Consider the following 17,191-nt stretch of genomic DNA (forward strand, 5'->3'; position numbering starts at 1 on the left):
TAGGAGAGAACTACATGCAATAGAATCTCAATAAATTACTTTTATGTGATTAAGACACTCACCAGAAAACATTTTCAATTTTCTCCATAATAGTAAGTATAGATGCTGAAAGAATATCCTTGTTTTTATAGCTGTGACAATTTTTGAAACGGTGAAATACTCAAATTTCACCCATGCTTACCATATAATAACTTTGTAAATACTCTTTCCTTTTTTCTTCCCTTATCATTTCTTCTGAAAACAATTTTCCATAACTTGGAGTTTTAAAATACCCTGGTAAAAGTATTCTGAGGTATGAGAATCCTAACAGCAGCAACATCCTTACTGCTGATTCACTTTTATTTTTAAATTAAGGGTTGTTCTTCCTTTAAATTATTGGTGTTGAGACATTAATGATAATGTTGATTTTCATGATATATGGAGTCTTACCACATACTGGGCAATACACCAAACATTCAGATGAAACACTGTTTCTCAATAGCTTTGAATACAAACTGTGATTTTCATCTTAGTCTTTTGCGGAAAAGAAGGAGGTTGACAGGAGAGACATGGGGCTGAAATTAAGCACAAAGTAGACAAATCTAAAAGCCAAATGTTTTTATATTGAAAACATTTTCATTGGTTTCAAATCATTGAAAATACTGCTCCTGCAGCACCAAAGGTAGCTTTTAAATGATTGTTTCTGATAGACAACAAAATGAGTATCACATCCTAAAGAAGCATGTCTCTGGATCATAAACATGGATTATGAGTTGTGGAATAAAACAAGGATGAAGAAAATTAATTCATCGTGTTTATCCTAAGTTGAATAATGACTTTCTCTTAAAAGATCAACATTTTAGAATAAATAAATTTAAATACTTCAATCTGAAAATTGTACTAATGTAAGGAATTACTAAGAAATCATCAGAATCTCTATAACACTGGTAGAGATCATATTGTCTATGTGTCAAACTGACAGTATGCTTTTACAAGTCAAGCAAACTAATGATACATTTTTCTTCAGAAATTACTAAAACACAGAGCTTGGGATATCCAAAGTGTTTACTAGATGCCCACAGAAGACTTTTGTAAGCAGAACAGAGTGACTCATTCCCTGAGTATTCTAGGAAACCAAGGTTTTATCCTTCAGTAGCACCATTTGAAAAGTAGGCAATTATCTTACAGGGAAACAGATCTTCACAATTTGGGTTTAAAGGGTCCAAGGAGTAACTAGCAATATGCATAAAACTGAGAACTCGGGGGCAGAGAAGAGATGGCAGCAAGCACTCTTTGGGGAAAATAGTGAAAAAACAAAGGAAAGAAAGAGTTAAAACCAATACAGGAAAAAAATCTAAAAGCAACCAAGAAAACCATCAATATGAATGCTGAAGGCCACAAGGAGCACAGAATGCAGTAACCCCAGTGCAGGACTGTTCTTGGTACTTTCCATTTTCCACATGTGTGGAAAGGCAGGCACTGGCAGGCAGATTCTTTATCAGCTGAGCCACAGGGGAAGCCCTTCCATTTTTCATATTTCCCATTAAGTGGGCTGTTCTATTAACAAATATTTCAAATTCACAGATTGTATTCAGGAGTGCTATGGACTAAATGTTTGTGCTTTTCCTAAATTCGTATATTGAAATCTTAACTCCATTAGAAGGTAGGGACTTTGAAGAATGATTATATCATGAGGGTGCAGTTCTCATGAATAGGATTAGTGCCTTTATAAGAAAAGACCCAGACCCCAGCGTATTCTCTCTGTCTCTTCCCCTCTCCCCCACTCTCTCTCTCCCTCATTCCCTCTGGATGCTGCCGCACTGACTGGGATCTCATTATACAAATGTCGGTTCACTTAATCACCCAGAACAGTATTACAGAGCATATTTTATGAAGTACTTATTCTTCATTGACTTTTAGTGAACAAACTGAAAATATAAGGGCATACTTCAAAGAGCTTTACTTCTTTAGACGGCATTTATAAATCTTAAAAGTGGCAGCAAACACGTGGGCTCCCTGAGAAGTCATGCATACTATTTAAGAGCCTAGATTCTGAAGCCAGACTGTGTGTTTTACTGACTCTTTCATATTATTATCCATCAGGCCATGAGCAGGGTCTCATATCTCATGGACCTCACATCCATGCAAGTATATCATAGTACTTTTCCAAGTGTTTTCCATCAATTAACCCATTTTTAAGAGTTGTGGCAGTTGAGGCATAGGAAAGCTGAGATAATTTGCTCAAAGACACCCAGCTAAGTAAAGGCAGAGTTGGAATCCCAATTAAGAACACACGACTCTGAGCCCAAACTTGATTTAAATTCTATACTATGAAGGGAAGGTGGGATGAATTGGGAGATTGGGATTGACATATATACATTATCATGTGTAAAACTGATAGCTAAGTGGGAAGCTGTTGTATAGTACAGGGAGCTCTGCTCTGCTCGATGCTCTGTGGTGACCTGGATGGGTGGGATGTGGGTGGGGCGAGGAAGTCACCAACAGGGAGAGGATGAATGTACACATATAGGTGATTCAATTCATTGTGCAGCATAAACTGACACAACTTTGTAAAGCAACGATATCCCCATAAAAATAAAAATTTTAAAGCAAAGTATTCAATACCAGAAAAATAATTCTATACTATAACCTTCAGCTTAGTACCTTGGCTACAATAACCATTTAGAAGTGGGAAACTATACTTTCAGGGGGGCAAAAAAGCCAATTTTCTTTGAACAGAGAAGGGTCTGCTGAAGGGGCCTAGCTCTCTGCATGGGGGATATGTCTACTTTCATATCCTAACAGCCTTATTAGGAGAAAGCCTTGCTGAGGAAAATGCTGCAGTTTGGTATCAAAATAAACCATTAACTCTTATCTCAACAGACTCTCAAAACTGCATGACAATGCCCTGCCACATGAACAAATCTCTTCTCCTCTCATGAAACCTTCATATGCATTCCACACCCATGCCCCATTAGATGAGGCACTAGCTTGAAGCTGTCTGATGGGAACTCTTTATCTTATTGATTCTAAGCATTGAGACCTGCCATCATCCTTCCATTCTAAAACAAGAAATCATCTGTTTTTCCTCCTCAATTATATCCCTCCACTAGCTTTCTGGATCTACTCCATTGCATTTACTCAGAAAACCTGCATGTTGATTATGCCTTTTCCATTTTGTATTCTTAAGCTCAAGCCTCAATAATGCTCTCTCTATGCTCATAACCTTCTCCAGTTACCACTTTTTCTTCTCCCTGCTTATGAGCCAAACTTCTTGAAAGTGTCATCTGTATTTTCTATCTCTATTTCCTCCCTACCACTCATCCCTCAGCCCGGGATTCCATCAGTAACATTTCATGGAAACAGCTTTCACTAACATTATCAATAATCTACAGATGGCTAAGTCAAATCCTGCCTTACTTGATCTGTCAGCAGCATTTCACACACCCTGCTTCTGAAACACAAATTTCCATCTCCAGCTGAGAACTGTCCTAGACTTCCACATCAATATATCCAGCTGCCTACCCTGTGCCCCTGCTGATGCCTCAAAGACACATCCGATTTAACTCATTCTTCCTCCAAACCCATCCCATTATAATGTTTCCTTTTTCGGTGAATGGCTTACAAATCTATGTAGATATATAAATTACTAAACCATGAGTCCCTCTTCAAGCCTCCCTCTCCTTCAGCTCATCCCAGTTTTCCATTACTACTGATTCTATCTCCTAAGTATTTAATTCATCCACATACAGGGTATATGCTATATATTATGAAATATCCAGCAGGATACAGACATCATCCTATAATCAAGTGCATTAATATTTCTGCAGTGAAACATTAATTAATATGTCACCAAATGTGGCAAGTAGCTATAAATAGATTCATGTCAGTTTGTTTCAGGTTTTGCTGCCGTTTGAATTCAGCTAGGTCGGTCTGGTTTTTCATCACATGTGTTCCAATTAGAGCTTTCAGTTATTAGAACTGAATTTCAAAATTGTGGCTAAGCAATTGTGAATCTGTGCCACGATTTATCTGGAAGTAATGTGGGGACTTCCCTTGTGGTCCAGTGGCTTAGAATCTGCCTTTCAACACAGGGAACACGGGTTTGATCCCTGGCCAGGGAACTAAGCATGTCCACATGCTGTGGGACAACTAAGCCTGAGAACCACAGCTACTGAGCCCGCTCACTCTGGAGCCCACTAGCCACAACTAGAGAGAAGCCCACACACCACAAAGAAAGATCCCTCATGCTGCAACTAAAATCTCTTATACTGGACCTAAGATCCAATGCAGACAAAAAAAAAAAAAAAAAGTAATGTGCATAGTGGTTAAGATCTTGGACACCAGAGCCAGACTCTCTGGGTTCAATTTCATCTCCACCACTAACCAGACTTTGGACAGGTGACTTAACCTCTCTGTGCCTTAGTTTCCTCTCCTGTAAAGTTTCCTCACCTGTAAAGTTTCTTCACCTGTACCTACCTCATAGGGCTGCTGCAGGGATTAACAAGCTAATGCATGTAAGTTGCTTAGAACAGTTTTTGACATAAAATGTTGTCCAGTCGTGTCCAACTTTTGCAACCCCATGAACTTGCAGCACACCAGGCTTCCTTGTCCTTCACTATCTCCCAGAATTTGCTTAAACTCCTGTCCATTGAGTTGGTGAAGCCACCCAACCATCTCAGCCTCTGTTGCCCGCTTCTCCTCCTGCCTTCAATCTTTCCCAGCATCAGGGTCTTTTCCAGTGAGTCAGCTCTTCTCATCAAGTGGCCAAAGTATTGGAGCTTCAGTTTCAGCATCAGTGTTGCCAATGAATATTCCAGTTGATTTCCTTTAGGAATGGCTGGTTTGATCTCTTTGCTGTCCAAGGGATTCTCAAGAATCTTCTCCAGCACCACAGTTCGGAAGCATCAATTCTTCAGCACTCAGCCTTCTTTATGGCATACAGTAAGCATTCAATAAGTATTAGCTTCCAGGAAGTTTTGCTTATCACAGACAATAGTGTAGTCCAATGTCCTTCTACTTATACCACTCTGCACTCTTCCTAACCAAAGGATCATTGTGTCAGAGGAAATGTCATTTAAAATTTTAAATAAATAGTAAAAAACTGTCCTGCACAAAACTTTCAATAATCAGTGATTGGCAGTAAACTCTCAAAAATGGTATATGAATTTACCCTCATCCCAATATCCTTAAAAGCACTGGGTTAGCTCAATCAATTATTGCAAACCTGAAAGGTGAGAAAATATCTCACTTTTACAATTCCTTTAATCATGAAAATTCCTATAAAACTCCCTTAATAATGAGAGAAGAAAGAACATACTTCATGTCCTGGCTATTTGTGTCTTATTTTCATGCCTTCTGTTCATTTTAATTGTGTGGTTCTTGAAGTTTCTTTTTTTAATTGAGATCTAACTGACATATGTAATGTGTTGATTTAGGTATACGACATAATGATTTAATGTTTGTATATATTGTAAAATGATCACCATAGTCACCAAACCAAGAGACTGAGGTTTCTTAACATTTAAAAACTCTTAGCAATGAAATAATAAAAACTAAGATTTTTCTTTCGTACACATATGTATATAAATATGTGTATATATATATATATATATATATAATATTTTAATGTCATATGTCACCCATGTGACTTTCCCACACCTCACTAGGATGAACCTGCCTTAAAACCCCTGCTATGCTCAGTCATTAAGTAGGAATAGCCATTAGGAAACACAGTCTCCATGCAAACATGGGAGTTGATTTCAGACTCAACAGAAGAGGCCATCAGTTAGTTATGCTCCCTGTAGCAGGAGAGCACAGCAATGTATTTCCACAGCTACACAGCCAACCTTTATGTCTTACAGATCTCCTACTTCATGAGGGTTTTGAGAACAACTTCCCCATAGTTCCTGTGGGTCCCTCTCCCTGAGGAGAATCTTTGACGGGGACATTGTAGAAGGAACCAGAATTTCAGTAACTGTGGTTAGTCACCAGGCCAAAGGTGGAACTCATCGTCATGCTCCTCCACCTTCCATTCTAAACTGCCTGCATTTTCGTTTGTGATCTCAGAAGGTGTGGGTGGCTTGTCTGGTGCGTGTGTGCATGCTAGGTCTCTTCAGTCATGTCCAACTCTGTGTGACCCCAGAGCCCACCAGGCTCCTCTGTCCATGGGATTTTCCAGGCAAGAATACTGGAGTGGGTTGCCATGCCCTCCTCCAGGGGATTTTCCCAACCCAGGGATCGAACTTGCATCTCTTATGTCTCTTGCATTGGCAAGAGGGTTCTTTAGCACTAGCACCACCTAGGAAGCCCCTGTCTTAGACGATGAACATTCAAATGTCTCTAGAACTATGTGATTCTATCAAATCTTCATTTTGTTCTGAAGCTGGGCTGCTGCCTTCATAAACATCCTCCACCTCCCCCATTTATCTCTAAATCATCACACCTCTACAAGGGCATTTCCCTGCACTGGTGTGCTTCACCAGGTTTCCATTAGTGAGATATTTAGCAATTGGGACACCACATTTTTCCAGGGATGACCTGCTCAGGATGGCATCTTCTCTGCCCACCAAGTGCTTAGTGAGATAGTCCCACACCTTCATCCTTCCATCTGTTCTCCTGGAGCACTCTCATAACCACTTGTGTTAGCTTATTTCCTCTGAGAAGCACATACAATATGAGATTATGCATATACATGTATCTTTTCAAATTAGTGTTTTGAGGGGGGTTTTTCGGATATATACCCAGAAGTAGTCCTGTTTTTACTTTTTTTGAGAAACCACCATAATGTTTACCACAGTGGCCACACCAGTTTACATTCCCAGCAACAATGTAGGAGGGTTCCTTTTTCTCCACATCCTCGCTAGCGTTTGTTTTTTTGTGTGTGTTCTTTTTGATAATTACCATTCTGACAGGTGTGAGATGACAGCTTGTTGTAGTTTTGATTTACCTTTCCTTGATGGTTAGGGTGTTCAGCATCTCTTCATTTGCCTGTTGGCCATCTGCATTTCCTCTCTGGAACAACAGCCTGAAGGCTTTCTTTATGTCTTTCCTCCACCAAACCTAGGACAGTGGTGATCATTGAGCACTACAAGAATGCTGCAAAACTGAATGGAAGTGAAATTTGCATTTGAATTTTGAATGGATGTATTACTAAATTTTCCCATAGTCCCAAGTCCTTTCAGTCTTAGGACAGGTTACGTAATACATACAAGGCATATGAAGCACTATTTATAACAGCTCTTGTTTTTTTCTGTTAATACTTTTTAAATTCACTTCTGTTTGTAGATTGACAACCACATTACAGTTCAGTTTGTTGGGGATTTGGATACAAAAGGAACTCAGGTGGATAATTAACGTAGCCTGCTATTTCTGAAAAGTTATATTTTTTATAAACACCCCTAAATACAGGTTGTATATTCTTAATACTTATTTTCTGTTAAACTTAAAATTAATTCATGTCATAAGAAGCACAACTATTAAGAATTTTTGTTTTGTCAAATATCTTCTTTCAAACATAGCAGTTCTTTATAACCCTAGATGTTCGTTTACTCATCATTGAAAAGGCTACTTTAAGATCCAACGACCACAAATATAAAGAGAAACTATATTTTCTTTCTAGTTGACCCTTGGAGCTATTGTAAATGCAGAAAACAATGTTGGTGCCCACCCAGCACCCATCTGCCCATTCCACATCAGCTGTGAGTTGGTTGTTTGTTAATGGTTTATAACTATTCAACCAATGGGAGCAGACTCACCCAGACAGTTGTACACTGCTTCCCAGCCTCCCAGCCCTATGGGAACCCACAGACAATGACTCACACAGGATGCAAAATCCAGCCTCCTGTCCTCACTGCAGGTCAATCTCAGTGATGTCATTCAGGCTTCAGCATTCCCCATCTCAGATTCTGCATCTGGGGAAGGCAAGCTAACACAGCACATAATATAATAATTTTAATAATTTCATAAGCTTTTATATATAAGCCATGCTTTCCTTTAAATAGCATGGTAAATTTCCCAGCAATAAAGTCCCAGGGGGAAAAAAATAGGTTTGTAGAAAAATGATTGGAAAGAAATGCAAACTGTCACAGGTAAATTAATCTGCAGATCATAGCCAATAGCCTACTGACTTTGAAATCTGAAAAAAATAAAAATAAATTTATTATAAACATTTCAATTTTCCCTCTATCTGTGAAGGAAATATTTGAATAAAGACCTTCAAAATCTGGAATAGAATTCATCTCATCTCCAGTACTATACAAACAACTTTCTATATGGATAGGAAAATGTAGGTGAAAAGAAGACACCAATCACATGGAAAAACTCAATTGTTTGAGCAAAAACAATGATAGTAAAACAAAGTGAACTTTTATGAAACAACACTGAAGCAAGAATAAGACAACATTTAAAATCTCCAACTTATTAAAAAGACATATGAGGTATGCAAAGGAGTAAATCATGAAAACAAAATATTCTGAAATCAGAAAAGATTCTTTTTTCAAAATGAAAACCATGGTCAATAACTCCAAATCTAAATATAGAGACTCCCTTAGATCAATTATGAGAACTGTATTAACCGTGATTTTTTTATTCCATGCTTTCGATGTGTTGACATTTTGGGGTCTTGCTGACCCTAGAGGGACTGACACTCCCAGGGTTAGCTAATTAATAGAGACAAAGAGAGGACTGATCTGCCAGTGCTCCTATCCTGTGCAAAGTAATTAATCAAGAACCTTTATCCCCACCCATCTCATTTATCAGGCTCTCACCCTCTGGACCACTATCCACCCCCTCTAATAACTACATGGCCAGCTATCAGACAATCCAAGACAGTCTCTACATTCCAAAGTCCACTGAAGTTGGACTCCTAAATCAAACCTTTCCCCTTGCCTCCTGACCAACTCTGGTGGTTCCCACATGGCCCTGTATGGCGTACCATGCATTCTATTTCTAGGGGTCTAATAAACCTCTTTCCTCATGACTGTTCTTCCCAGGCTGGATTGTCTTGTCATACTATATTTTTTTAGTATTTATTTGGCTACTCCAGGTCTTAGTTGCAGTGCATCAGATCTTTGATCTTCCTTGAGGCAGGAAGGATCTTTAGTTGCATTTAGATACAGCATGCGGGATTTTTAGTCCTGGCATGAGAAGTCTTAGTTGTGACATGTTGGAGCTAGTTCCCTGGCCAGGAGTCGAACTCAGGCCCCCTGTACCGGGTGCATGGAGTGTTATCCACTGGACCACATGGGAAGTCCCTGTCTTCTCACACTATTAAAACAAATCCTGGGTACTCTCAAAACAAGAAAATATCAGAAAAATCCAATTTAAAGGACATTCTACAAAATGCTATTCTACAAAGTACTCTTCAAAATTGTCAAGGTCAAGAAAGACAAATAAAGACCACCACTGTCAGCTTGTAGGTGCCTGAAGGCAATGGCACACAACTCCAGGACTCTTGCCTGGAGAATCCCATGGACAGAGGAGCCTGGTGGGCTGAAGTCCATGGGGTCGCTAAGAGTTGGACATGACTGAGCGACTTCCCTTTCACTTTTCCCTTTCATGCATTGGAGAAGGAAATGGCAACCCACTCCAGTGTTCTTGCCTAGAGAATCCCAGGAATGGGGGAGCCTGGTGGGCTGCCGTCCATGGGGTCATACAGAGTCGGACACGACTGAAGCGACTTAGCAGCAAGGAGACATAGCAACTAAACGTAATGTGGTTCATCCTGAAATGAACCTACAAGCTGAAAAAAGACCTTAGTTTTAAAACTGGGGAAATTAAAACTGTCTATACCTAGTTAATAGTATTTTACCAACAATATTGCCTTTGTTTTGATAAATGGACTGTGTAAATGGTTATGTAAGCTGTTATTAGGAAATGTATAAAGGCTACATAGAAACTTTCTGTGACTATCTCTGTAATGCTTCTGGAATCTAAAGTTATTTTAAAATAAAACTCTACAGAAATGAAAATGAAAAAAAAAAAAAAACTATTTTAAGTCAATAAACAACAGAAGATCAGCCTAAATGATCCATTCAAAGGTCAAAAGAAAAGTATGCATATTAAAATAAGATAAAAGCTAAAAGACATAAAAGACAGGATAAGAAAAAAATAGTAAATGTATAATATTAACTACAAAAATATATACAAAAGAGGAAACAGATATAGTAGTGAAAATACTTACATTTCAAGGAATACATAAAAGTAATTACCAAGTGAAATTAATGGAAAGAAACATCTTTGGGGAAAATCTTAATATTTCCTAATCAGGCAGAAAAAAAAATGTAGTAGATATAAAATGAAACAATAGTCAGACTGACCTCAGATTTCCAAAGTGCAACAGTAAATGGCAATGACCAGCCATTTTGAATATAAAATTTTATGGACTACGAATTCCATACCCAATAGAGTTATATTAGGCATTAATAATATATGTATACATAATTATGTATATATTATAATATATATACAGAGTACATAAAATATTTATATATGAAATCAATATAATATATTATTTTATGTTTTATGTAAATATATATTTTTATATATCCCAACAGCCCCCCAAATATATATTTTATATGTGATATTTATTTTTCACACTCAATTTTTGAAATGTATGTTTTATACTTCTAGCACATGTCAGTTCAGATTAGCCACATTTCAAGTGCTCAATAACCACATGTGACTAGTGGCCACCATACTGGACAGAAAAATGGGTTGCAACATAGGAAGCTATGATGACCTTAGAGTAGAGAGACTTCTAAAATAAGGCTCAAGAAAACTAATCATGTCAGAAAGATACATAAATTACATTTAAATTATTAATTTTTGTTCATCAAAATTAACCATAAGGGTGTAAACAGATAAGCCATGGAGAAGGTATTTGAAACATTTATGAATGATTAAGCATTAAAGAACTCTTAAAAATATAGCAAAAACAAACAAACAAACAAAAAATATATATATATATTTCTGGATGCAAAAGAAAAAAGGAAGGGATTTTAAAGGATGGTATTAGTGTGCAAGAGAAGCCAGAACAAAACCCAACAGAACAGTGAACAACACAGGCTTCAGTGGTTACACTCCACCCTTCCAATGGGGCTTCCAAGGAATGTGGGTTCATTCCCTGGTCAGGAAACTAAAATCCTGTATGTCACACAGCATAGCCCAGAAAAAAGTGTGAACAACAGAAATTTGTTTTCTCCCAGTTCTGGAGGCTGGAAAGTCTAAGATCAAGGTGCTGGCCAATTCTGTTTAAAGTAGGGGCTCTTTTTCCTGGCTTTCAGACAGTGATTCTTTCACTGTGTTCTCACATGGTGGAGAAAGAGAGATGGAACCACCTTAATCTTGTTTTAAAAAATTTTAAATAAACATTGTATATATTTAAGGTGTACATAATGATAACTTTATATATATATATATATTAAGGAAATAATTACAACAGTCAAGTTAATTAACATATCATTTCACATAGTTGACTCTTGTCTCTTCCCATAAGGACACTACTCCTTTCAGATCAAGGCTTACCTTTATAACCTCATTTAACCTTGATTACTTACATAAAGTCCCTGTATTCTCCAAATACAGTCACATTGGAAGTTGAGGCTTGAACAAATAAATTGGGGGTACACAAATCCATCCATAGCATTCCATCCTTGGCTCCTCTAAATTCATATCTTTATCACATGCAAATACATTCATTCCATCCCAACAGCCTCCAAATTCTTAACTCATTCCAGGATCAATTCTGAAATCTAAAGCCAACAGTCTTATCTGAATGTCATCTAAATCAGATATGGGTGAGACCTGAGGTAGCAGCATCCTAAGGCAAAAATCCTCTCCAGCTATGAACCTATAAAACCAGACAGGTTATGAGTTTCCAAAATAAGATGGTGAGACAGGCATAGAATAGACATTCCCATTCCAAAATGGAGAAATAGGAAAGAAGGAAGGAAGAGCTGGAAGGTCCCAAATAAATCCAGAGTTTACCAAATTCCATTAGAATGGAATGGAGACTTGAAGAAAGCTGTAGATGAAAGTTTGTTTATCCCTCACAGTACAAAACAATTTCCTGATTATGATTCAGAAAGCCAGGAGTTCAATACAGAAGTATATCAGAAGCACATTATGGAATATTGCAGATTGTATCAGTTACCTAATGGAAGAAAATGAAGATGCTTAAAAGAAACAATTATTTCAATATATTTAAAGAGCAAAGAAACTCCAGATATCATGGAGGAGCTGTCTAAGAATGCTCATGCTGCTATAGAAGAGAATCTGGCCTATGAGAAGAAAGCACAAGAAAGAAGTTAAAAAGAAGAGATGGAATTGCCCCCAAATGTCTCTTGCCCAGAAGAAAGATTCAGCAGCTCAGACAAAGACAGCCTTTGCGAGAGTTGGAGTGGGCTGCTAAGAGCTAATAAGCCAAATTGCAATATTCTGTGAAGATTTTTGAGATGAAGACAATAAACTTACTGACCAAGCAGCTTTTAAAAAAAAAAAGCAAATTTCATTAGATCTCAGGCTGTAGAATAATCCTCTTTGGATCAGTGTTCTGTGTTCCAGGCTGACTGTGGGTAGCAGCATCACACCCACGGCTCTGTGGGACGCCTTGGCTCTGAGAGCCCACACACTGAGGCTCAGGGCAGCAGCCTCACTTTCTGAAACAGGAACAAACAGCCTTGCCCCTTGGTCTACAGTGGGAGTGGCAGCTCAGAACTGCTTTGGGGGTCATTCTTCCCTTTCCTTGAAGAATAGGGCAGACACATTGCAACCAAATAACTCTACAGTCTGGTCCTTTAGAATCTGAGATGTCTGTCAGCCTTTCTTCATCCCATGCTACTTGCTCTCTCTCCTTTACTTCAAATTGATAGCTCTTCTGGTATAATTCCACCTCTATTCCTGGCTTCTGTCGAAATGGCTGATTAAGCCCATGAATCACATCCATGGTCTCCTTATCAAATGGTTGTTCATCCACAGACAGCGTTCTCTTCAGAGCAGTCTTTCTCATTTTTCGCAATAAGGACAGACTGAGAATTTTCTAAATCTCTACGTTGGATTCATTTTTGCTCAATAATTCCTTCTTCAGTTCATCTCACACTACTCTTGCATTTTAGTATAAGCAGTCAGAAGGATCCAGGCTGCACCTTCAACATTTTGCTCAAAAATCATCAAATTTCATCGTTGACAAGTTCTACCTTCCACAAAATGGGAGAACCCAACTCAGTTAAGTTCTTTGCCACTTTCAACAAGGATCACCTTTCCTCCCGTTTCTAATAATCTGTTTCTCACTTCCATTTGCTACTTCACCAGAATGACCTTTAACCTCCATATTTCTACCCAGATTCTGTTCGGGATTACTTATTTATTCTTAGCCAAAGAATAAGTTTAATCAGAGAATTCAGAAAATACAGATACAAACAAAAACAATCCAACAAGACCAAATAATAATAGTTGAGTCAGTAAACATAGTCAAGCACCTTTAGCTCGTCCTCAAGGGCTATAGATAACATTCTGAACCACATTCTCTGAGCTGTCTTGTAGAGAACAAAACCCCCATCAGGTGGAAGAAACGAACCACGTGATGACCAGACTGTAACCATGACGTAAGCTGCCACAATTCCAAGAATTGCCCTCCAAGAAATGGGAAAAACCATCCCAGACAGACACAACAGAATAACATGTAGAGAGGGGAGACATTCAGGAGCTGGAATTTTGCAAAGTAGCTACAATAATTACATGTTCTTAATTTTTAAAGGTTGTCTGGCTTGACCTTCTTGCCAACTCCCCAAATAAAATATCTACTACACCTGAAGATAACTACATTCTGAAGTTAATCCTTTTGTCACTAATTTCCTGGTTTTGCATTGCTTTCCTATCCTAAATAAGGAAAGGGTGACATAAATAAACTTCTTATGCAGTCATCCTGACTCTCCAAATACCAACTAAGAATACTCAAAAGGCAGGGAGCATGCAAGTAAGAATGTGCCCCCGACATCTAGAACAGTGACTGGGACATAGTCAATATGGAATCGTTGTTTAAAGTAACTTAATTTTCTGATTTTAAAATGATGTTTTAATAAGAATCTTTCATCAGTCTTTATTCCCTCTGAGTCAAATGTGTAATGATTCTTCCAAAGACAAGGATGAATTACCATACTGAAAAACACTGGACTTGAACTATGTCATAATTCCATGAGCTTTTTTCCCAGATGAGAAACCTGTGCCCAAAGAAGGTGTGAGGGCCAGGCCTTTAGGAAAGCTCAGGCTTTTTAATTCCTAGATGAAAGGTTTTTTCCTGCCTCCTTGTGAGTTTTCCTTTTGTAAGTTACCTGATCTACTGAATAAAGTATGTCATTTATTATTTTTAATCATTTCTGAATTTAAATAATTCTTCAATCATCTTGACCTTTTCTAACTTGCAGTTGAAATGTTATGTAAATCTTGCACTTGCTGCAAACACTGTGAAAGAGCAATTTTATGGCTAAGATGGTTCTGATTTTTTACCCCGAAATGCCAATCTTATCCCGAGTTATTAATGCTGAGGCTGAAAAGTATAAGAATTCCATTTCCCATGTGTTCAGTTTTCTGAGGTAACCCGGAAAAGTTAGAAACTCCTAAACTCTGGAGGTAACATCCGAAGAGGAATTCACACCAAGATCATTCATCTTTCCAGGACAAACATCACTCCATTACTCTCTTGAAAGGTTTCCTCTTGAATACAGCATTTTAACTGCAATAAGAAAAGGCACCCAAAGCCCATTAGTAATTCTCTAACTTCTGAAGTGCAGTTTATTCCAAATGTAAAATATATCACTGTGGGAAGGCATTTGTTTTAATGAGAAAATTCCCCAAGAGAAGAAATACTTCTCAGCAATACACTGATCATTTAGGATTTCCAGAGTCACTGTGCTATACATAACTTTTGACACCTTATGTATGGTTCTGAAATTTCTTAGGACCACAAAATAAAAAACTGTTAAGAGTGAATGTTATAGTTTTTACGTTTTGTTCTCTGTGCACTCTGTTTAATACCAACATGATATTAATGCCACTCACTAAAAATAATTATAATGAATTATTTTCATTCATTCAAAAAACAGGAGATGATTTTTCACTTTTCCTTATTTTTTATCAATAATAATTGATTAGATTCAACATGAAGATTCAAGATGCATGCAATACAAGATGTCTCTGCAATAGGAAAGAAAAAAATCTTAGAAGGTCTGATCCTGAAAGGTCTCAGAAGTCATCTGTATAATTCTCCTCACTTTAAAAAAAAGAATCTGATGTTCAGAGACTTGAGCCAATTTTCATCCCAAAGATGACAAAATCCTTGAAGGAGCAGATAATGATCAAAACAACAACCAACTGTTCTCAAGCCTGCTTTCTCTCTCCTATTTTAAAACTTATGAATTTTCCTTTCTTTGTACTGTCTTTAACAAATTGGATCTGTCTCCACTTTTAAAAGATCTGGGCAGGGATGACAGTAAAGGCTGTTTTGTTTCGTGAAACTAGGAGAGTCAGACACATTTCCTAATAATCTATACTAAATGCAGAGCTGCACTGTGTGTTTTTAAAATTAACCACGAACAGTTCTGACACGTAAAGAGGTGCTGGCTGTTCTGTTGCTGATACTGCAAAATGAATTGGGAGGAGAAATCAACTCGCAAAATAAGATCCTTTAGACTTTTTCTAAAGAAACAGTACACAGGAGAATCTCACTAAACAAGACCACTGGTATTTCTCTCATGCTGTGTTCAAGCATAAAATGATGATTAAAAATCAAAAACAATCTTAGTCGTTATTTTCTGCCTGAGTTGTCACTAATGTCTCCTCTTCTTATTGGAGCCCAGGCACACTTAAACCTTCACAACCTCTGACTCTTGACTGTCATATATCACCTGGCCAAAGAGTTTATTGCATGAGAAACCAATAGCACTGAAGAGCGATCAACTCTCCACCAGCACCTCATTTCTCATATTTGTACCATATATGATCAGTATTTACATCTTACCAACACAGTGGGGAAATCCAATCATAAGTAAAATGACTTCTATGCCCTTAAGAAGCCCAAGGAAGTAGAAATGTAAATCCAGTTACAAAATGAGAAAATGTCTGTGCTAGAGGAGATAATAATGCTCTCCTTATAGTGGCAGCAAAGAGAGAGAAAATCTTTCTTCCTCAGGGAATTGGGGAAGGCTTCACAGAGAAGATGAAGTCTGAGTTTCCAGGATAACAATGAGAAGCCATATAGAAAGGTGAAGGCATACAGAAAGATTTTTCAACCATAAAGTACTTCAGTTGCTGCTGCTGCTGCTACGTCGCTTCAGTCGTGTCCGACTCTGTGCGACCCCATAGATGGCAGCCCACCAGGCTCCCCCGTCCCTGGGATTCTCCAGGCAAGAACACTGGAGTGGGTTGCCATTTCTTTCTCCAATGCATGAAAGTGAAAAGTGAAAGTGAAGTCACTCAGTCATGTCTGACTCTAGCGACCCCATGGACTGCAGCCTACCAGGCTCCTCCGTCCATGGGATTCTCCAGGCAAAAGTACTGGAGTGGGGTGCCGTCGCCTTCTCCAGAAGTACTCCAGTAGATGACAAAAAAAAAAAAAAATCAGATGCTTAGAGAGGATGAAGTTATAGATAAGGAAGGAAATAACACTGGAAATACAAGTTGAGGCTAGATTGGGAAGAATTTTGCAAATGCTATTCAGTTCAGGGGCAATTTCAAATCAATGAGGATAATTCCATTATGCACTATGGAGCATCATTTTCCTTTAGATGGTTTTGATATGAAATCTTTTGTTCTATTGGGTCAAATATCATTATATACCAATCAACTCAGGAACACACTGTGTTTGGGAAAATAGATGTTAACACTGCAAAAGAAAAAGTCAATTAGGATGCTTTGGGCTAAGAAAAAATAATAAACTCAAAATGGCTTCACTAAATATCTCACCACATGAGAAATATTGAGATAGATCTTGTTAAGGTTGTTTATTTCAGAACTCATCAAAACCATCAAAGGCCCAGGTTCCTTCCTTCTTTCAACTAATATATTGGCTGTGGCTTTGAAACTAGTCCCTTCAAAGTGACAAGAGGACTGTAGCAGCTCCATGTGTTACATCTGCACACAGCACAGCTCAAAGACAAGAAGAATGTCTCTTCCTTTTATCCCTTTGTAAAAATAGAGAAAATTTTTTCCAGAACCT

This window comes from Bos indicus x Bos taurus, chromosome 14 (assembly GCF_003369695.1).
Source record: "Bos indicus x Bos taurus breed Angus x Brahman F1 hybrid chromosome 14, Bos_hybrid_MaternalHap_v2.0, whole genome shotgun sequence".
Lineage (NCBI taxonomy): Eukaryota > Metazoa > Chordata > Mammalia > Artiodactyla > Bovidae > Bos > Bos indicus x Bos taurus.